Source organism: Prosopis cineraria, unplaced genomic scaffold, assembly GCF_029017545.1.
Source record: "Prosopis cineraria cultivar Desert tree isolate PC_DT_omini unplaced genomic scaffold, ASM2901754v1 PC14, whole genome shotgun sequence".
Taxonomy (NCBI): Eukaryota; Viridiplantae; Streptophyta; class Magnoliopsida; order Fabales; family Fabaceae; genus Prosopis; species Prosopis cineraria.
The window spans coordinates 25,155,190-25,179,468 of record NW_026555345.1 but is presented as its reverse complement, the minus strand read 5'-3'; the positions used below and the strand labels follow the sequence as shown (position 1 = coordinate 25,179,468).

Genomic DNA, 24,279 nt, shown 5'->3' with positions numbered 1-24,279 from the left:
AGATCAAAGATTACCCTTTAATCACAACTTGCTCTTTAGGTTAAATTCAAGCTTACAAGTGCTTCACGAGGTTAACCTACAATTAATCTTAACACCCATCATTAATAATCATCAAAACTACTACTTTCAATATCTATTTTCATGCTTATCAAATTTCTCAACTACAAGATCAATCTCACATTCAATGAGTTCATTAAGTCCCATTAACTTCATTTAACTCTCAACTACTTAAATAATCAATAATATATCATTTGATAACCCAAAATCATCATCAATGTCATAAATTACTTACTTCCAACTCTCAAGTTTCAACACCTCAATCTTGCAAAACTCTCAACTCTTAAGTTTAATCACCATACGCAGTTTATTAAATCTTATTAACTCTAATTGTAACATCATATCTAACATTATCAAACACATAAAACACCGTTATGATAATCAAAATTAGTCTAATCCCAAACAAATGGTTATCATAACACAAGAGTTTAAAGAATATTTAAGAAAAATAAAATCCTAAGAAAACTCTTTTTAAAAGATCGTTTGAGCTCAAACTATGGTTTAAAACCAAGTAAATAAGACAATGAAAGCATAAGAAAATCATTACGCTATAAAGATAATACAACAGAATGTTTCTAACTATATGGACACAGTACATCACAGCATAGTGCATCATCTGTCACGACGGACTGCACAGAAGGGAACACCCCTTCTCTGTGCCTCACACAATAGCGCGCGACCACTGTCATGACAGCTCTTTAGACCACTTCTAAGGCACACCATCTGACGTTTGATTTGAGCAATTCAAAGGTTCATACGTAACTCTTGGAGCCACCTAACTATTGGCATTAGTCCCACACCTAAACACTGAGTCAAGTAAGATTTGGATGGCCGAACCCAAAATAACTCATTTTTTTTTTCAAAAATACAACCAAGGTGCCCAAACCCCTAAACTAAGTGCCAATAACCGCGGAACTACTTGAACTAATTCAAATAGATCACAAACAACCTATTCAAGCATTTAAATCACAACCACAATAGTCCATACAAAAATTGGCCACAAAAACCCTAATTTTAACATCAATTTCATAAAGGATAACAATTTTATATAAATACTGTAATGGCCAATCAAACTTATAGATCATTACAAAACTAACACTTGCACCAGTATCTTGATCTCTTATAGTCATTACAACCCACATACACTAAACCCAGGCCTAGATACCTACAATCAAAATAGAAATCATACAAGTGTGTCACAAAATTATACACATGTCCTAAGTTAGCATATGCATATAATATTCATTACAAATCAAAAATAAATGAAAGGACTATACAATGTAGAGCTAGTCCCTTCGATACTTGGTTACACCTTCCTTTCCGTTACCTCTATTAGAGCCTTCACTTGTAAATATAACCACGAGGTAAGTCGAGGACTCAATAACTAAATAGTCTAATTAACTATTTATGTATGAGAACAGTTCGTACTTATATGAAGTGGTATAGTAAAACATATAACATGTCTTATAGACCACACATATGGTTGTGGAATAATATGCACGACCAACACACCACCTTATACCCTCCTTATGCCTTCTGACTGAATCTGTGGGTTGACAATTCAATAAAATTAAACTCATGTGACTAGACTGGCCCAAGCTCACAATTAGTAGGAGGCAGCCTTAGCCAAGAGCGCATTCGCCCATTATAAACCACAAATTCCCCTTATCCACAATGCTTAGGGGTGTCGATACCCAATCTATCACTTATAGTATTAAGACTTCCAAACAATATAATACTAAGCACCGGGGCTTCTATAATGTTAATGTACCATTTTGATTTCCAAACAATGTCTAAAAAACATACTAGGGTGAACTCTCACCCTTTCACAATGATCATGCCAAATATGTTCAATACATCCAACACATATCCATAACATATCAATTAGCATAATTTCTCATTTTCACTTTAAACTATAGAATTTCGCAAGTAATTTTACATAAAAATAACATTTAGCTTTTCAAATACAAAAGCATTAGAATAAGTTTTCATTTCACTTCACATAACTTCACAATCATAATTTTATATTATTAATAGGCTAGTATTAAACCAAAACATAACTTCTAAATCAAACAGACTACCATCCAAATGTACAAAAAAGGAGATTAGATAATTCAATTATCTTAATTCTTTTGTCATTAAAAAGGGTTATCGTGGTCTACCAATAGCTCCATATGCATCTACTAGCATCACAATGCCCGATTCAAGATTAATCTACACAATTAAACCCTTAATTGTCAAATCCTCTCACTAATTACTCTATTTATAATACAATTAGGGGTACCTATTATGCTCAGAACCTCAATTTAACCTTCCAACACATTACATTAACTCTATTTAATATCTTAACATATAAACAATGCCATCACATTACCCATATTGCTCTTAATCATCAAATTTCTACATAGAGTTCGTCTAAACCTTAACCAACAACTTTTAGATTTTTATAAAATCTAAAAAAATATGTTTAGAGGCTTGGTTTAACTTTTCAAAACCTTAACTAAAGCAATAAGTTTGTCCATTGCTAAACCACAATCGAAAACAAGCCCTTAAATGCCTTAAAGTCAGAATTTTCGTATAAAATAGAAAGGGGAAGGAAAGGGAAGCTTACCTAATGATGATTCAAACTCCAAATACTTTTAATGTGGTCTAAAGATTGTGCCCTAGCAGTCAGGATCTCCTCTCGTCACTCTCTTATTTTTCCTTCTTTCTTCCCTTTATTTCTGGTCTATTTTCACTCTCTGATAAATGCTTATTTTTTGTACGTACACCGCGACGCATTGGCTCGTTTGTTGTGATGCATAACACAGAAAGTCCCTTATAAATTTAAATCTTCCTTCGTGCCATGGCTCGCTCGAACTTTGACCTAATCTTCTTCTAAGGCAGTCTGAGGATTTATTAGTTATATTAGTCTCCTTAAAACATTATTAATAAAAAATCTCCTTAATTTGACTACAATACCCTTATAAATAGCAAAAATTCTCAAAATTAAAATTCAGGATGTTATACTAACTAACTTTATTAAATCCATTTAACACTATTAGTGGCTTCCAACAACTCTAATCTTCATCACTAATGACACTTTAATTCACAAATTTGTCCATAATTGAGAGCAAACTCTCATGGAAGTATAAAACCACTATATATAGCCTTAGATAATTTAAACAAATCTCATTAACTCTATTTAAGTCAATAGGTTCGAACCCAAAACTTCTAAGGTCTGAAAATCATCCTCCAACTATAACCCCTAACTTAAAAATTGTGTAGAGAGGAAGATGAATGGTAGGAGAAGCTTGCCTTAATAATTAGAAACTCTAAATCTCCAAAAAAATGCCAACAAAATTATGCCCTAGCAAAGAAAATCACGAGCCCCTTTATTATCCTCTTTCTCCTTTCTGTTCTCGCACATGTAGATGCCCTTTTAAATTAGATTCGTGACATTATGTTGTAGTATAATGCATAATGGGCCAAATATTTATTTTTCCTTCAATTTGATTCTAAGTGGCCCAATTCACTTCTGAATCCAATCCAATAATTAAAACCAAACCAATAGGTTTATTAGTTGTCTTTAACTATCATCAAATTCAATTATATTTAAATTTACACAATTATCCTTCATTAGCTTAATTAATCAAAGGAATAATTTTTGGGATGTTACATTAAGTACACAAGTTTTTATCTTTATAAAAATAATTATTTTATAAAAGGTAGATATTATTTTATATTTAGTTATAATAATAAAATAAGAAGTAATTATTTAGTTGTATTAAAAATAATTTATTATTTAATTATTAAAAATCGTTTAATATATTCGTGTATTTCAGCATTTTTGTATCATTCTCTATTTTACCATATCAAATTAATTTAAAAAACTATTCAAAATAGTTTATCAAATAATCAGGAATCCACATTTTGTTCATATTTTAATTATTTTTAAAATTTTAAAACAAAATCATAAAATTTTAAAAAATTAACTGACTTTGTTCCGAAAAAAACTTAAACAAATATTAGTCTTTAAGCTTGAATCAAAAAACTATTTTTGAAAAAGCTACATCCTTACTCAATTCAATCATCAATCAATAATCTTGATAAATAACATAGAATTTTTACCGTAATAATCTTGAAATTTATTTTACTTTTTATAATTTTAGAAACATTACTTTTCTAAAATTTCAAGCCGAAAGAAGAGTGTAGACTATTCTAAAAATTGGATTTTATTAAAGATAAAGGTATGGTTAGAAAGTGGAATGACATGAAAGAGTATGTCTTGATGTTGAGTTTATTAGAGGAAAGTGAAGAAGATTTATACTACAAGGTGTGCTACCAAATCAAGAAATAGATGTTTGTTGAAGCTTTATATAGGTATTTTAATTTTTTATATGAATTCTTGAATTATTATCAATTCTCGTTTAACATTTATGCTTTTTTGTGCTTGACAATAAACCAGAAAAGGCGGAAAGAATATTGCTTGACCTTGAAGATTTTCTAGGCATTAGTGATGATAAGCTTGAGAAGCTTGAATAATTTCTACATATGTAAGTGTCAATCCTGCGCACACCTACTTTGAAGGTAGCTCTTCTTGATGACGAAGCTAACCCTCATAACTTCAATGATGTAGCTCTTCTTGAAGATCAAGCTAAGTTCAATGTAGCTCATATTGCTAGCCTTGATGATACAAATAATGAGTTCTTTTTTTTACCTGAATACAGCTAAAGAGTTAGGTTAGCTAAGTTTTCACATCGAATTGAGTGAGATGAATACAGATTATCCTATTTCTTATCTATTTTCATGATTTTTTTTCGAGTTTTAGTAAGGCTTGTTAATTCTCATGGAACCTTAATTCATTCATTAATATTTGATAATGTTAGAATCATAATTTATCATACATATCTACAGCCGCATAATCCATCTTGCATGCACATCCCCATCTATAATAATCCTTGTCTCCGTTTCTACAAAAGATGGCAATGCTTTGATTTTAAAAAGTGATGTCAGACTAATGTTTAGTCCGAACTTGGAAAAAGCTTGTCTGTGCCCACGTTTAAAATCTATAATAGGACTGATTTGAGTTGCAACAAGGACTTGTGCATACCGTATCATTGAAACCCAAAAAATAAGTTAACAGCTAGTCACTGAAACTTCAATTATTGAAGGATAATTGGTAAAGGTATTCATTGAGAGTTGATCTCATGATTCATTAACTATTTAAAAAACTTAATTGCCACCAAATTACCAAACCCATATAATCATATATGGCCAAAATATATATTCCTTCCATTCAAAAATATAAATAATTTTTTGAAAAATTGAATGTTAAAAAATGTAAGGTATTTTTAATCTTTTAAAGTGTAATTATTTTTTTTTTCAAAAATACCTCTATTAATAAATGACTTTATATTTATGTAGGATATTTAATAGGAGTAAATATAAAAAGATAAAATTGATTTAAAAGTAAATAATTACATTATTGAGATGTAATTCTATTAAAAATGTTTTACATTTTTAAATGGAGGGAAAATATATATATGTGTGTGTGTATCAAATTTTTAACTATAAACATTTTATTAACATTACCCGTTAATCTCCATCAGCGATCTGGTGGCCAGCACCGATATGGGGTAACATTTTTTTTTTAAAAAAAAACAAGGATATTAAGTTGCTTCATGCTTAAACCTATTTATATTTGATTCCCGGTCCTTTGATAATTCAAATTCATCTTTTTTTGTTTTGTTTTTGCTATAAATTTCTTACAAAGTTCAGCAATGACATATTTATTATAAAGTATTTAATAGAAGTAAATATAAAAAGATAAGATTGATTTGAAAGTAAATATCTACTTTATTGAAATGTAATTCTATTAAAAATATTTTATATTTTAAATAAAAGGAATATATATATATATATATGTATGTGTGTATATGCAGTAAATCAATTTTTAAACTATAAACATTTTATTAACATTACCCGTTAATCTCCATCAGCGATCTGGTGGCCAGCACCGATATGGGGTAACATTTTTTTTTTTAAAAAAAACAAGGATATTAAATTACTTCATGCTTAAAACCTATTTATATTTTGATTCCCTGGTCCTTTGATAATTCAAATTCATCTTTTTTTGTTTTGTTTTTGCTATAAATTTTCTACAAAGTTCAGCAATGATATATTTATTATAAAGTATTTAATAGAGTAAATATAAAAGATAAGATTAATTTGAAAGTAAATATCTATTTTATTAAAATGTAATTCTATTAAAAATATTTTATATTTTTAAATGAAAGGAATATATATATATATATAATATGTATGTATGTATGTGTGTATATGCAGTAAATCAAATTTTTAAATTATAAACATTTTGTTAACATTACCCGTTAATCTCCATCAGCGATCTGGTGGCCAGCACCGATATGGGGTAATATTTTTTTAAAAAAAAAAACAAGGATATTAAATTACTTCATGCTTAACCTATTTATATTTTGATTCCCTGGCCCTTTGATAATTCAAATTCGTCTTTTTTTGTTTTGTTTTTGCTATAAATTTCTTACAGAGTCCAGCGGTGATATCTTCCCTGAACGTTTCATTATCGGTCTATTTCCCATCTTTGGCCTCGGAGTAGATTGGTTTTTCACTTTTTCTGTTGACCAACGATTCTTTTTTTTTTTTTTTTACCGACGATTTTTATTGCAGTTTGCAGATGAACACGGTTGACTGTCAAACCTCCCTCTCTTCAACGTTGATTTTTCAGAAATTTTTCAAGGCGAATGAATCACGGCCACCCCGATAATCAGGGAATTCTTGGTTCATCCTTCGTCGTTCTCTGAAGTCTCAACCAGACAATGCGTACACGAATCACCAGCCTGCAACGGTCTCCTCTCTCTCCTCATCTTCTCTCTCTTTCCTCACTCTCTCATTGCCCGCCCCGTCGTCCTTCTTCTCTCTCAGGACCATATCAAAGAGGGCCTCACCTCATCCGACAATCCGTCCGATCCTGAATCCGACGCCGAGTGGGACAACTTCGGCGACTCAGACACCCGCAAGTCCGACGAAGAGCTCGACCCCGGTTCATGGCGCCCAATCTTCGAGCCAGATTCAGATATCACTGCCGCCGAACCGGGTACAGAGTCGGAGGCGCTTTACTACTCCAGCATTGGAAAGATGGTGTCGGCGGTTGGTTCAGGAGATGTGACGATGATGGAGGATGCGACGGGGGAGATTGAAGCGGCGGCTGTGTTGGGGTATCCAGCTGCGCAGTCAGTGCTAGGGTTTCTGTATGGGATGGGCATTATGAAAGAGAGGAGCAAAGCAAAGGCGTTTTTGCATCATCATTTTGCTGCCGAGGGTGGTAATATGCAGTCCAAGATGGCTTTGGCTTATGCATATACGCGCCAAGATGTGAGCAATTTACTGCCACTTGCATCTTGTGTGTATTTTTTTTTTTTGTACGTCTGTGTGCGTTCCAGTTATTGGAACTTTGGAGTTTAATGAGTTGTGCAAGGTCTGAATTTAATGATTCGCTGAATAGCACTCGGCCTTTGTCATTTTTTTTAAAAAAATCCTTTTCAACTTCTGCGTTGTTTTCTAAGTTACTCAGTTCTTACGTGCAAGCCAATGAAATCATAAAGGATGTTTCTAATCATAAAGTCCTATGCGCTGTAGCCTGTAGTAATATGAAATCACCGGGACTAGGAAAATGTTAGTCAGGTAAGTTGTTTCTGGACATAGGGTATCCTTTTCATTTACAACTATCAATTGAACCTCTTCTACCTATCTTGTTTGCTTCGTTTTCTTTGTTTGATGAATTATTTTGTCTGAGCAGATGTCTGAAAACGCAGTTAAGCTTTACGCTGAATTAGCAGAAGCAGCTGTAAATAGTTTTTTAATTTCAAAAGATTCCCCAGTGATTGACCAAGTTAGGCTCCATAATGGAGCCGAGGAGAATAAAGAAGCTCTGAGAAAATCAAGAGGGAGGATGACGACGACTTTCAGATACTGGAATATCAAGCAGAGAGAGGAAATGTTGCTGCCATGTACAAGATTGGGCTGTTTTACTTCTTTGGTTTGAGAGGATTAAGGCGTGATCATGCCAAGGCACTGTCATGGTTCTAAAGGCTGTAGATAAGGGGGAGCCGAGGTCCATGGAACTTCTTGGAGAGATTTATGCAAGGGGAGCAGGTGTTGAAAGAAATTACACTAAAGCTATGGAATGGTTTACACTTGCATCAAAGCAACAGTTATATTCTGCTTATAATGGTATGGGTTATTTGTATGTAAAAGGCTATGGAGTGGAGAAGAATTACTCAAAAGTAAGATTATATTTGCTCTTTGACTCTGTATTTTGATTGGTAGATGATATCTTTCTTTGCCTTGTTTTCTGTAACTTGCCATATTTGAACTCATTCTGGTTGATTCCCCTTAATTTATTTTCACTGACTAAGAAACACATTCTTTTCTCTCTTGCTGCATGCTTCTGAGTTGTCAACTATATTTACACTATGTATGTACACTATTATTTCTCCTTCAATGCTTCTACTTACCGGCTGGCTTGCTAGCAATAGAAAAGTCCTTCATTTGGTAAGTTTGGTTTCTTCGTTAGTGTGAGAAATCCATGAAACCTTAGATGTATACTTAAAATAATTATTTTTTTAGCTAGTAACAGAAATTAGGGTTGCATATGGCATGCCTTTGATAGTGTCCAAGACTCTGGATTTAGAAAACAGAGAACTACGTGGATGACATTTGTTGATAACATATGTTCTTGTATTGACTTTGCCTTTTGTCCTTAGCATCTGTTTCACCCTTACGCATAGTTATTTTTGGTTTTCTTGGGTAATATATCTATAGCTATGGTTTATTTAACAATTTGTTTCGCAAATGACAGGCAAAAAATATTTTGAAAAGGCTGCTGAGAATGAAGATGTTGGTGGGCACTATAACCTTGGTGTCTTGCTCCTTAAAGGAATGGGGGTAAAAAGAAATGTGATGTTGGCATATAACCACTTTATTCTAGCTGCTAATAGTGGCCAGCCGAAGGCATTCTACCAGCTGGCAAGGATGTTCCATACTGGTGTTGTGCTCAAGAAGAATATCCCATTGGTTAGTTAGTTATTTACTTCTTTAATATATTCAAGCGCTACTTAGTTCCCCTCTCTGATCTTTTTTTTTTCTTATGATGTACTGATTCTTCTCTGTTGTTATAGCTAATATTGTTTCATATATTTTGTCTTTAATTTTTCTCCTTGCTGTGATCACGCAATTTGCCAATTATTTCCCTTAAATCATGCTGTTCATCAATGACTAAATCATGCTGTTCATCAATGACTACTTAGATTGTCTGTGGGAGTTGGGACAACTATATAACAACAAAATGTCAATATGACAAAATGTCTCTCAAGTTAATTTGAAATATGACTTTTTTTTTTAATAAATGAAATGGTGAATCTCCCTAGTTAGGCATAATTCAATTAAGTAATGCCTGTAATGACCGCAACAACATCATCATCAACAAGCATTGTCTCTCTAGGTGGGCTCGGTTATATAGATTGCACGGCTACATTGTAATGACTACCTTATGAGGAAAAAAAAAAACTAGAAAATAACAAATCCATTATCACTGTCACAGCCTATTTGTCAGGAAGTACAAAATCAGTTATCATACTTTTAGCATATGCTTTGCTGCTAATGCATTCAATGATGAAATTTACTACCAAACACAGGTCACGATTGAAAGGGTATATTTTTGCTTATAAGTAATGTCATATAGTTATTTTTTGTATTATTAGTATGTCAAGAAATCATTCTGTATGCTTTTGTGTCACTTATTTTTTTTTAAACGTTATAAAGAAAAGATACCCAAATATTTTATTTTCAAATTATTTTTAGAACACAGTATCTAAAAAATTAATTTTTGTTCCCTTTCTTCCCAGTTATTATTTGAAATTGTCACAAAACAGTTTTTTTTTTTAAATCTAAACCAAATGAGCCCTCACCTTTATTGGTTGTGTAACTTGTATATCTAGCTGTGAGAGAACTCATATAGGGCTTCATCGCTTGACTTCTCTAGTACAACCCCTATTAGGTTGTACCATATGAGATGTGATATATGTAGTTATTGCAATATTTATAGGATATTTATTAAGGAGACTAGATCTGTGAATAGGAGCGTGGAATAAACTTTTGATTTGCATTCCTGCTTTTGTTTATTGAATTACCTCAGCAAAATAAATTCACCAGCTAATAGCCTAACGGTTTTAGTTTTTCTTGTTCTTAGGCTACTATGCTATACAAACTAGTTGCAGAGAGGGGTCCTTGGAGTTCTTTGTCCAGATGGGCGCTAGAATCATACTTGAAAGGTGATGTTGGAAAGGCATTTATGTTGTATTCAAGAATGGCTGAGATGGGCTATGAGTTGGCACAAAGTAATGCTGCTTGGATTCTTGACAAATATGGGGATCGCAGCATGTGCATGGGTGAATCTGGGTTTTGTAGAGATGCAGAGAGGCATCAGCGTGCTCATTCTTTATGGTGGCAGGCTTCTGAGCAGGGAAATGAACATGCTGCTTTACTGATTGGAGATGCATATTACTATGGTCGGGTACGTGTTTAGGCATCTTGCACGCTTACAACAATTTGTTTATGCCATGCTACCCGTGCTCCGTCCCACTTTCTCTTGTGCTTCTATTTTTCCTTCAGGGCATTGTCCGGGATTATGAACGAGCTGCCGAGGCTTATATGCATGCCAAATCACAAGCAAATGCGCAAGCCATGTTCAATCTAGGGTACATGCATGAGCATGGCCAAGGACTTCCATTAGATCTTCATCTTGCCAAGCGTTACTATGATGAAGCTCTTGAACATGATCCCGCAGCAAAGCTGCCTGTCACCCTTGCACTTTCAAGTTTGTGGATACGAATGAATTATGCGGACAGTTTCTTGGTGAGTTTCTCTCATTTACATTCTGGAAAGCATGCCAGCGTAAACTGGAATTTGACATTATGTTTTGTTCTATAAGCGCTTACTGTCTTGCTAGCTTAGTCACCTGTTTCTTATTATTATTAAGTGGGAGTAACTATGGTAATCTATCATTCCAATGGCCCATCGATCTCAATTAATGGTTGGTGGAGCTGTTTGCATTTATTTAAATGATGAGGAATAGGTTAGACAACTCTCTATCATGTCTGGTTTCGCATTAGAAACCACAAACGTAAAAACCAAACGCTCACTTATGTCAGCCACTGTGTTTTCCCCATTCCAATGGATCTTACAATGTTGACAGGGTAGAATGATTTGGAAATGATGGATGCTCATTAGAATTTATGGCATATTATTTTAGTGAAGTCTGACAACTCCGATTCCCTACTCCAAACTCTCAGCCTCTAACCTAATTTTTGGCAGATTGCATTATTTGATCGAAATTTTGTAGTTATGAATCAACACTGCGTAGTGTAGCTAACTAGCCATTTCTTGTTAATGCTTTTAACATCCATGAGTTAAAATTTCTCTCATTGATTTCGCCTAGATCCTTATTGACATGTCCTTTGTTTACATTCAGGTTCAATTAATTGATTCCCTACCAGAAATCTTACCGAAATTGGAAGCCTGGATGGAGAACGTGCTTTTGGAAGAGGGGAATGCGACAATACTGACTCTATTGGCATGTCTCTTGACTGTGTTATATCTCCGTGAGAGGCAACGGAGGCAGTTTGCTGGTGTAGTTGGAGGAGAGGATCAGCAACACCCTAATGAGCATGGTGTGCTGGCACCCAATTAATTAATGTTACTATTATTTGCTTACTGAAAATATGAGGCCTTTTTTTTTTTTTGGGGGGGGGGGGGATGGTGCTGTACATAAAAGGCAAAGATTTTGTGTACAGGATGTCAATTTTTCCTTCCTCTGTAAATTGTGCCTTTGGCGGCTAGTGCGTAGTAGGCTCGGAAATAAGGATGCGTTTGTAGATTTTATTCGTTTGCATGCTTGAGATGAATTTTTAGGTTGCAATTTCACTTTTAACGTCCAAATTTATTTAAAACTTATTTCGGTCTTCCCAATCGGGTTTGTTTGGGTAAATTCACAAGTTTCTTATTGGCCAATTTTTGATTGGATATTTAATCATTTATTGACTGGCTAAGCTGGTAAATGACTTGCACAAACTTAGTACTTAATTCTTGCACTGGTGTTGGGAGTCAATGGGAATAAACTCGGTTGCTCAATGAAATGATTCAAACAAAATAGGGATAATGCAACTTTTAATTTTTTAAGTTAGTTTAATTATTGATTTGATTCTTTAAATTTAATTTTTATTAATTTAGTTTGTTAAATTTATTTTGTTTGTCCATTTGACCCTTATTATTTAAGGAAAAAAAGTTACACTATTAAAAATTGTGATATAGACACAACATAATATTAATGGTAGCCACTTAGATTAAAAAAAAAATTATATAACTATTTAGATAAGAAAAGATAGACTTTAAAATTTTAAGAAAAAATTAATCTTTTAATCTTTCACTTTTAATTCATTTATACAACTCCATTATTCAATTATAACTCGCTGTGACTCAGTTTCTCGACTATAACTCGCTTGCAACTCAATCCCTCAACTTTTGATTCACCTATAACTCGGTCCTTATTTTTATAATTTTTTTTAATTTTTTTTATCAAATAAGAGGGATTAAAAAAATGATCATATATTATTTTAAAATACCACCCCTTGCTCATTGATGTGAGATATAAGTTAACATAAAAAAAAATTAATAAAAGTTAAGGGACTATTTGTAAGTGATTCAAAAGTTGAGAAACTAAGTCATAGATGAGTCATAATTGAGGGACTGATTATGACTGATTATAATGAGTTATAGTTGAGAGACTAAGTTACAAGTGAATTAAAAGTTGAAAGACTAAAAATTAATTTTTTTCAAATTTTAAATAAGAACAAAACACAATGTAAAGATTTGTATTTATAAAAATCAAATTAACTTGAGAGTTAATTTTTTTTTTTCATTTAACAACATCTACTCTCTTTAGATTACAATATAAATTATAATTAGTTAATGCACTATTTACAAACAATATTGGTTAAAATTTAAATTCTTATAAATGTCCATATTTTTTTATTTATGTCCTTGTTAAATACATAAGAATCTTAATGATAGTAATTAAAATTTTAATATATAATTTTTTTTAAAAAGTAACAAATGAAGTAGAAACATATTTCAAAAATAAATATAAAAGTTATTCAATATCTATATTTTGAACCAAATAAGTTTTTCTAAAAAAATACATTATATTGTGATTTAAAGAAAATATATACTATCATCAATATACTTAATACATTAAAATATTTTGAGAATAAATTTGTATTTTAAAATTAAAAGACTCACATGATAATTTAAGACAATTTAAAATATCAAATTGATAAAGATTAAATTTAAAGACCAACTTAATAAATGAAATAAATTTGAAAGATTAAAAATTTCATTGTGCCGACAAAATTTTATTAGGGGCATGGAATAAAACTTCATCATAATCATATTAAACCAGCAAAAGCATGGCTTCTCCACGTATATAATTCTTGCAACATTCTCGACTTAATATTACATGTTTCTGAATTTTAACAAGGTTTTAATGTTTAGCTCTCGTCAGGCCCCAACTTGCGGAAACCTCGACCTTATCAGAAAGCATGATACACTAAAATGCAGTCAACTTCTAGCTCCACAAAATTATTTACAGAAAGCTGAAGAAACTTTAACATAATTTACATAATTGGCACGCTCTTTGTTATATGTACAATTCATTTCTACATTCAAATTCTATGATAAGAGACAATAAGGTGCATCGTAATACACATTCTATTGTACAGCAGCATTCTCTGCTTGTCAAAAGGTCCTGATACCTAAATGATGCACATCGTATGGTAGAAGCATTAGTGCAATGTAGTTAAGAAAAAATAAAAAAGAAAAATAAAAAAATGCCTTTTAACATAATTTCACGCTCCTCCCACAATTTTGGTGTCGAATACTCGATATTTCTACTGCCCCAGACATCATCTTTAGAAATATAGTAAGACTTGATGCACAATTGCACCCATGGTGGGTTCTTAAAGCACACTTTGTTACTGAACTACATCACATGACATTACTCCCAGTAGCATGTTCATCTTCTGTGCCAAAATGTCATTGCCGGATAACCATCAAATAGGGTTTCCTGTGTCAAATTATGACAATAAATGAGAAATGTTCAGGCACAGAATATGGATGAAAAAGTAACAGATGGACTTAGTCATTGGGAAAATTCCATTCCAAATTCTCAAGCAAGAGCACAGTCTTCTCTAAATTCAGCAAACATGCAATCACCACAAAAGAGTAGAAAGTATATGTTTATTTGAATGCAATTAAAATTCTTCCAGCCAAGTTAAAAAAAAGCAAGTGAAATTCTTTGAAAAAACATTGGCCAGGAAATTAAGGGAGTTGCCAAGAATCTACAGTGATGACAAGGTACGAAAGAAATATCTCTTACCCCCATCCTCAGCATACACAAAAGCATGTATTCTAGCTGTAGGATCCTCTAGGGTCAGCCGCATCCTATACACCCCGCCATCAGAGCAAAAGTGTTCAGCTGACCAGGGCATTGCCGCTACAACTCGAACAATACACTTGAATTTAGCTGTCACCTGCTGCTCATGCACAGAGAGAGAGAGAGAGAGAGAACAGAGAGAGAGGGGGTGGGGGATTAACATCAACAAATGCAATTGTCTAAGACTAAGACTGAGCGCTTTTCTTTAATTAAGCGCATTAGAAGGAAGCAAGGATAATTTTATCAACGAAAAAAACCATCAAATAGGGTTTCCTGTGTCAAATTATGACAATAAATGAGAAATGTTCAGGCACAGAATATGGATGAAAAGTAACAGATGGGACTTAGTCATTGGGAAAATTCCATTCCAAATTCTCAAGCAAGAGCACAGTCTTCTCTAAATTCAGCAAACATGCAATCACCACTAAAAGAGTAGAAAGTATATGTTTTATTTGAATGCAATTAAAATTCTTCCAGCCAAGTTAAAAAAAAGCAAGTGAAATTCTTTGAAAAAACATTGGCCAGGAAATTAAGGGGAGTTGCCAAGAATCTACAGTGATGACAAGGTACGAAAGAAATATCTCTTACCCCATCCTCAGCATACACAAAAGCATGTATTCTAGCTGTAGGATCCTCTAGGGTCAGCCGCATCCTATACACCCCCGCCATCAGAGCAAAAGTGTTCAGCTGACCAGGGCATTGCCGCTACAACTCGAACAATACACTTGAATTTAGCTGTCACCACCTGCTCATGCACAGAGAGAGAGAGAGAGACAAGAGAGAGGGGGGGGGGAACATCAACAAATGCAATTGTCTAAGACTGAGCGCTTTTCTTTAAGAATGAAGCGCATTAGAAGGAAGCAAGGATAATTTTATCAAGGAAAAAGGAAAAGAAAGAAAAGGAATAAGTGAGTATTTTAAACTGAATGACACCACTATTTAGGATCGAGTAAGTTATGGCACCAAAGCCTGCGTGCACAGGGCTGAAGAGAATGCAATATGGTACCTCTGAATAGGTGAGGACATCCATTAAGGTAGCAAATGGGGCAGCATCATGATCAACCACTGTAGGGGTAAAGCACAATCATAATCTATCTTGTAAGAAAAAAATCCAATATATGATAATAACAAAATTTAGAAAAAATAGAAACAATGATGAAATGTGCAAGTGAAACCTGTAATACATGAAGTCCAAGGTAAGCTCCAAAAAGGCATTTTTCTACAGCTTAAGGACATTCGCTCTCGATACAATCTGACTCAAATAAGTATGAAAGAGAATGCATTGAAACATCAGTCAACTGGTTTAATATATTAAATCATCTAAAGAGACAAAAGATTTGGAAATCCACCTTTCCCGTTCTTGTATGAGATTATCGTCTTTTGGCGTGTACCGAAGCTTTGTAGTAAGAGTCCACACACCATGCCATAGTCCTGCCTGCACTTCAAGATGCATATTGACAATTTTGACCCACTTGTCAATATCTAAAAATTTTAGATGGGTCTTCTCAATGTTTTTGTCATATGTTATCCTCAAGATGGACCCAACTGTAGGAAAACTACACAATATCTCTCGGAAGAGGTGCAGGTTCTACATGTAAAGGAAGAGGATTATGCATTTCATCTTCCAGGCTGCAATTTATAAAAATACCATTAAATTTCTTTGGCAATAGTGCAATACAATACAATCAGTAACTAATCTATACTACACAAAAAGATAAACTGATAGGGTTGCTTCACCTAGCCACATACTTTTATGGAAGAAATACAAAAGTTTCTACACACATAATATCAATTCATCATACATAAAATCCCCAGTCTGTGCATACTCAATTGTTTGTTAAGACAAACTCATTTGTGCAAAGATAGAATATCAAATGTAAAATTAACTAGGTGAATATCTAGAAATCACCAAACTTGCAAGAACCAATATAAGTCTGGTAATAATGCAAAATTAACAAGATAAATATCCAGTAATCAACAAACTTGCAAGAAGCCAAGAACCAATTTAAGTTTCCTAATAATGTAAAAGTGTACTAACTTGGAGCAAACTGTGGGGCTCATATCAGTAAAATGATTTAAGACCAAAAGGCACTGAACCTTACAGTGTACACAGTCCAATGTGCTAAACTATGGAGGATTAAAGAACCAATTAGAATCCTCAATAAGGAATATTTCATTTACTTTATATTTATATTTGCATAAAGAGAAAAGTAGCTTCAAATCATTGTGTTTGAACGGCAAGAGACTATTTTAAGAACTTGTATTCAAGAGACCAATTGGTTAATACTGATCTCGCTGGACCAGCTGATTTTCCTTCTACTGAAGAATCTGACCTAAGATGGATCCAGAGAGAGGTGATAGATATTGACATAAAAAATGCCGCTTTTGCTATGGGAGCTTTTAAGGCACCAGGACCTGATGGCATTCAAGCGCATGTTTTCTAGCAACAACAACAACAAGCCTTTATCCCACTAGGTGGGGTCGGCTACGTGGATTGCAAGACGCCATTGTGCTCTATCATTTATCAAGCTTTTAACAATATTATTAATTAAGAGATTGCGTTCAACAACTTCCAAGAGTGTTCTCTTAGGCCTTCCTCTACCCACCCTCTTAATCGGACTCAAAGTTATATGTTCCACTCTTCTCACTGGTGCCTCCCTTGGTCTTTTTTGTACATGCCCAAACCATCTCAACCGATTTTCTACTATTTTTTCCTCAATAAGTGCGACCTCACTTTTTCGCGTACGTACTCATTTCGAATTTTATCTTTACGTGTATATCCGCACATCCATCGTAACATTCTCATCTCTGCTGCTCCAACTTTATGCTCTTGCTGTCCCGTTAGAACCCAGCATTCACTACTATATAACATTGCTGGTCTGATAACAGTGCGATAAAACTTTCCTTTAAGTTTATTAGGCACCTTACGGTCGCAAATAACTCCTTTAGCTTTTCTCCCAATTAAACCACCCAGCTTGAATCCTATGTGAAATATCTCCACTGATTTCGCCATCATTTTGAATAATGGCTCCCAAATATCTAAACTTTTCCACTTGAGGTATAATTTGATCTCCCAATTTCACTTTCCAATTATTGTCGAATAGTCTCTTACCAAATTTACAATATAAATATTCCGTCTTACTCCTACTCAGACGGAACCTTTCGACTCCAATGTCCTCCTCCATAACTCAAGTTTGCAATTAACCTCTTCTCTTGTCTCTGCTATAAGAACTATATCATCGTGAAGAGCATACATTTGGGAATTTCCCTTGAATATGTTCCGTCAAAACATTTAGGATCAAGTTGAACAGATAAGGACTCAAAGATGATCCCTGATGTAGTCCAATCTTTATAGGAAAATCCTTTGTTTAACCACTAGGCGTTCTTATACTAGTTTTTACCCCCTCATACATATCTTGTATGGTTTAATATAAGCAATCCGTACTCCCTTTTTTTTCCAACGCTTTCCAAAGCACTTCTCTTGGTATACGGTCATAAGCTTTTTCCAAATCAATAAAAACTATGTGAGAGAAAAGATTTGCACTATGATTGATAGATTCTTTGTAAACCCGGACAAGTGAAGGAGGTTAATCAAACTAATTTGGCTCTTATTCCTAAGATTGATAATCACTCCTCTCTTAGAGATTTGCAAGATTTGTGACCCAAATCCTTGTGTAATGTTAGTTTCAAGATTGTCACTAAAATCCTTGCTACAAGATTTAAAGGAGTGATGAACTATTTAATCAAACTGTATCAATGTAGTTTCATTGAAGTAAACATAGCTGTGATAACATCATTATAGCCCAAGATATCATTCATTCTATGAGGAATAAGAAGAGGAAGAAAGGCTTTGTGGCTATTAAAGTGGGCATGGAAAAAGCCTACGACAAGCTTGATTGGTCTTTTTTGAAAGATATGTTGATGCAATTGAGGCTGGATAGTTCCTTTATTAATCTTATCATGGCTTGTGTCTCTACTAGTGTCATGAGGGTGCTATGGAATGGAGAAGATACTCCTCAATTCTCTCCTACTATGGGCCTTAGGCAGGTAACCCTTGAAGTCCTCATTTGTTTGTGCTCTATATGGAAAAACTTGGTCACATCATTGAGAGAGAATTAGGGCTAGATGCTGGAAACCCTTTCAAATTTTCAGGTAACGGTCCGTTTATCTCTCATCTTTTCTTTACAGATGATATTTTGTTTGCTGAAGCGTTATTGGAGCAAATGGAAACCATTAAGAGAGTCATGACCAACTTTTGCAGAGAGTCTGGTCATAGGGTGAACATGCATAAATCCAAATTGTGTTGTTTTGCCAATATACACCTTAATAGGGCTTTGGAGCTCAGTCAGCAAGCTGGAGTGAATTTAACCAGTGATCTTGGTAAGTACTTGGGAATCCCTCTTCTCCATACTAAAATGACTAAGAGTACTTTTGACCCTATGATCAGAAAGTGAAACAAAAATTGTCATCCTGGAAGTGTAAGTTTCTTAGTATGGCTGGCCATAACATTTTAATAAAATCTGTGTTATCTGCCATTCCTAGTTCTTCCATGCAATCTTTGTTATTACCTAAAGGAATTTTGAATGAGGTGGAAAGATTGCGCAGGAATTTCTTTTGGAATCAATTTGAATTATAGAAAACTCCACCTTATTGCTTGGAAAGATATAAAAATGGGAAAGAAAGACGGAAGTCTTGGGTTTAAGGATCTTTAAACCCAAAATAAAGCTTTCATTTTTAAACTATGTTGGGAATCTTGTGTAAGCCTAAGAGTCTTTAGGTTAAGTGTTTAAGGCTAAGTACAAATGCGAGAAGGGAGGGCACCTTACTATTTTAAAAAAAGCAAACTCCTCTTACACTTGGAAGGCAATTGTGACTGTTTGGGACAATTTCTGTAAGGGAGTTAAAAGGAAAATTGTGAGTGGTAATGAGGCTAAATTCTGGTGGGACATTTGGACTCTTATTAATCAACCTCTCATAAATTATGTAACGAACCATGATAGAATTGGCAATCCTAGAGCTACTGTTAAGGACTTCCTAAATAGGGAAGGGAATGGGATATTAGTAAATGGAAAGAAAGCTTTTTCACACAGTAGGTGAACCTCAAACTCAATGGGTTCCCCAACCTAATCATTTTGTCCGGGGGTTGATGTAGATGGATTTGTGCAGCAAAACCAATTTGCAGCATGTGGAGCAGTACTAAGAAATTCACAGGGCATGTGGATAAAAGGCTTCGAGAAAGAACTTGGTCCTATGTCTCGGCCACCGCTGAGATTCGTGCCCAAAAATTGGAACTAGAGGTTTGCAAGAGTCTGGGTTTTGATAAAGTCAAGTTGTATTCTGATTCACTAAAAGCTATTAACATGTTGATGAGGGATGGAGGAGCTGATTACAGATTCAGAGATATCCTTGAAGAAACTAGGAGCCTAATGTATTCTGATTGGGTGGTAAATATTCATCAAGCATATCGAAAAACTATTAGGATGGCAGACTTCCTTACAAGGAATGCTCATGGAATAGGCGAGAAATTGAGATTGGTGCACATGATCCCTAAAGCTTGCAAGGCCCTGATGCAGAATGACTATGAGTTTGGTTAAGCTTTTGTTGATCTTTTTTTCTTTAATTGTGTAGTTAATTTCCCCAAGCACTGAGCTTGCCTAGTTGTATTCAAAATAATGATAATACTAATAATAATTAGGGACATAGTGCAACTTGGCAACACCAAGGTGCCTCAGTTGCTGGAGGAGATCATCTTTCTTGCAAGGTTGAGATAAGAACTGGGACAGTTTTTGAGTTCTGATAGAAGAGAAACTAGATTCACTTTTTTACGTACAAACAACAAATATTTGCAAATAAACGCCCATTATACACAGACATCAAATATCCTATTACACTTTCCGCTGCTTGTCAGCCATCTCAACGTTGAGTAAATTGGAAGCAGACGCATATAGTAGGTATAAATAATTGGAAGTGATGCTCGCAGATGCCCATATCCAGCTACTTACCTTTCGAAAGACAGAAAATGCAGCATAGTTGGAGAAGAGCACTTTTTCTATTATAACAAGAACAAATACCAGTAATAGGCTTCCATATGACTTATCCAAAATTAACATTGACATGGACAAAAATTAAAATAGCAATATAAAACTAAATTTAAATTAACTCACTTTGCACTTATACTGTTTGGCGGAAAATCAGTGCCATCCCAAATGAAGACCATCCACTCATGATTTGCAGTCTCACAGCAATGAAGTACCTTGATTTGCAAAACATCAAAAGGTTGAGGATTAGATTATCAGAATTATATAATGGTGAAAAGGATAAAGGTGTTTGTCTTGTTTAACCACCACAAAGAGGGGGAAGGGATGTAAAAGAACATTGGCATGTCTTGATAAAGAAGCTAAAACTTAAATATTTCAACTATACTAAAGTCTCATAATCAGATACAAAAATCAGAACAAGAAAAATACCTTGCATGCTAGATCAAAGCAGTTTCCTTCCTTGATTTCTCTTAACATTGGATAGTTACTGGAATCTATGCAGCAAGTTCAAAATTAAATATTCACACGTATGAAATGAGCACCAATATAGCATATAAGGTGATGAAATTAACAAGAAAACAAAAGCTATCACGAAATCAATGAGTTTTCACACATGCATTGATTTCTGTAGTAGGCAATTCTTGATTGAGCAAAAGCTAAACACATCTAAAGGGCTATTACATAGTTTATTTGGTATCTGAAACCCATAAATATGTACAAGTTACAGTTATTTTGGATTATAAAATTTATATTATTCTCATTGCAGTACTGCACCGCAATGTTGCAACACTTGATGCAAAGTGCTGTGTGTGCCTTGAACAGTAAGTGCATGCATATGCATATTAAGTATAGTTTGGAGTAAATTCCATAAAAATAAATTAGCTGCTTTCAAAACATATTGAATGTTACAATCATGGACTACCTTCAATAAGCTGAAAACTGACAAGCCACTTTCTGAGCTTGTCTATGAGTGCTTTATCCACATCTCTTGGATGAAATTTTGAAAGAAACTTGGTAAGGAACAAACTCATCATTGTCTTTTCCATTATATAATGCAAAACGAGGAAAACTTTTTATTGAAGACAGCATTTACTTCATCACCATGCGTTTTTATCTACAAAATTAAAAAAACACATATTAAAAACTTAAAGAATAAAGCAAACTTTTACATATAATTAATAAAATAGAGCATATCATAGTCATTTATGGTCATCCTTCAATCAATAAGTTGTAGATCAGTGACTTGTAGGAAGTTCATATGCTGAATTTTTTATTTCAACTTGCATTCCACCTGTGTGCACACGTGCTCTTGCAATTCAATACTACATTATACTGTAAAGCAGTGAAATTAGTTTTGTTAACTAAAATTATAAGAAAACTCATGATTACACATTCCACATGAAAAAAGGATTAAATAAATAACATGTAATGATGAACAGAAATATTTCTAATATTGGCATATCAACAAATTAAGTAGATTGATTCAAAACCAACCTAAAACATCATATAAAATATTCTTAAATCTTAAGAAGTTTCACTACAATATACATGCAAAAGTCCCCTGATATATGCCTCCGGGATGTTGAGTTTTTCCACCAAAAGGTTTTTCATATTTTTGAAATCTACAACCTCCTACTACACTGAGAAGAATTTAATATTTAAGTCTGTCAAATTTTGATTATTAAATTTATTCAGGGTGTTTGACCAAGATGGCTAGTTGCTTTCTTTCACTCTTATTATTCCTTCCCCCTTTTTATTTCCTTTCAGGAAAACTGAAGCACCCCTTGACATCACTAAACCCTCCCAATCACAAGGGATGAGCATGAGTTGTATCATAAAACTTCCAAATTTCCTTCACATGATATGATATCATGAAAAATTTCCTAATTTCCTTCACGTCACTGATATTTCCCACCACAAAGTCCAACCACATGCTCTAAGTATCTCACTATCATCACGAAACCGCACTTTGTTTCCTCAAATCCAAGATCCCTTCATGCAGTCAAACACATGACCATCATGAGAAAAAGCATATGATATGGAAACGTTGATAAATTCATTATTTAAAGGCATTGAAGTTAGAGCAAGAACGCTAGAGCAAACCAGCATATTGCCAAACTTTACTTAAAAGTAGTACAGTGTAACAAATACAATTCACAAAAAACAGTGCATAAAAATATTCCATGGTCAACGTTAGTCCAGAAAAGCAAAGCAAGCATATTGATACAGATGTACTATCAAATCGAGTAGTAGTAGTAAGAAGACACTTACCAAAACATTACAAAACTGAACAACATCTCCACTTGCAACAACATGAGGAAGTCTTTCCGAACTTTCAGCAAAAACATTAACTGATATCCCAGGTTTCTCATATGATTCATCAATTATTTTTAGCGTACAACAGTAGTCTGCAGAAATTATTCAAGTAAGCCAACCAGCAACAGTAGAAATAACCTAGAACTTCCATTTTTCCAACTCAATCAGAAACATAAACAAGAACCTAGCTTTTTTGAGGTAACATTCAGTAAAACTAAGGTGCCTATAAAGACTTAAGCTTGGAGAAGCACAAACATGTGAGCAGGACAAAGAAAGGAAACAGTGCGATGTACTGTGTTAAGCAGAGATTCTGGGAACAGAAAGTTTACCGGTGCCCCTAGTTCGCCTTGGGAAGCCAAATTCAAGTATAATGCCTATTATGTTCACTTTTTGATTAATAGCTTTCATAGCATCTCGTATGGGAGAAAAACTTGTAGTGGTCTGCTGTTTCCATTGCCCTCTGTAACTGTTGAGAGCTCACTTCGCAGTGTGTCAGTGGAACAGCCCGGCGCCTCATTGAATTTATAAGAAAAATAATAAATGAAAAAAATTTATTTTAAAATCCTTTAACCATACTTAATTAAAAAAAAATCCTTAAATTCTGAAATTTCCTTTAGACGAGATTAGGAATACTGAAGTAAAATTAAAATATAAAGTAAAATTATCTCATTATCCTTTATATCTTTTGATTTTTTATTAAAATTATTCATTTTTTATATAAAATTATTCATTAATCTATAAATTATTGTGCCATTCATCTTCTTGTTTTTTTTTTTAAAAAAGAAGAGGTCTATTAATCAAAAACACTGTACAAGTCGTGCGAACTTAGCCGGGCAATTGCCTTTTACTATCCACCCATTCTAATTATGAGAGAGTTGATGGTAAAAAGCACAAAAAAATTAAAATCAGAACTAACTAATCATAATCTAAACAACTCTAACAGATAAACATTGAATCATTACAAGAAAAACCAAGATAAACTTTCCAATTCCTTAGAATAAGTTCCCTCGCCTCTGTAAGGAGGCTATGTCCCATATTGTCTTTTGAGAGGTCCCGGACAATATCAACATTCTTATATCCTTTGCTTCAACTTTCAACAAATGAACAATTTCTTGTAGGTTAATGTACAATTTTACGTAGAAAAATGAATAACTTTAGTAAAGAATTAAGGACTTGGCTTTACTCCTTCGGCTTTTTCTTAGAGGAGTGTACACTGTATCCAATAAAAATTTGGGACCATTCAGAATTAATTTAGATGATCTAGATTTAATATTTTATTTTTTATTTTTATTAAAATAAAAA

The 24,279-nt window shown here is 33.7% G+C and overlaps 2 pseudogenes; one reads left to right on the top strand and one right to left on the bottom strand.

Moving 5' to 3' along the window:
- Positions 1-6,822: 6,822 nt before the first annotated feature.
- On the top strand, positions 6,823-12,087 carry LOC129292396 (ERAD-associated E3 ubiquitin-protein ligase component HRD3A-like; annotated as a pseudogene).
- A 1,487-nt stretch (positions 12,088-13,574) lies between these two features.
- Positions 13,575-24,012, bottom strand: LOC129292395 (protection of telomeres protein 1a-like; annotated as a pseudogene).
- Positions 24,013-24,279: the final 267 nt, after the last annotated feature.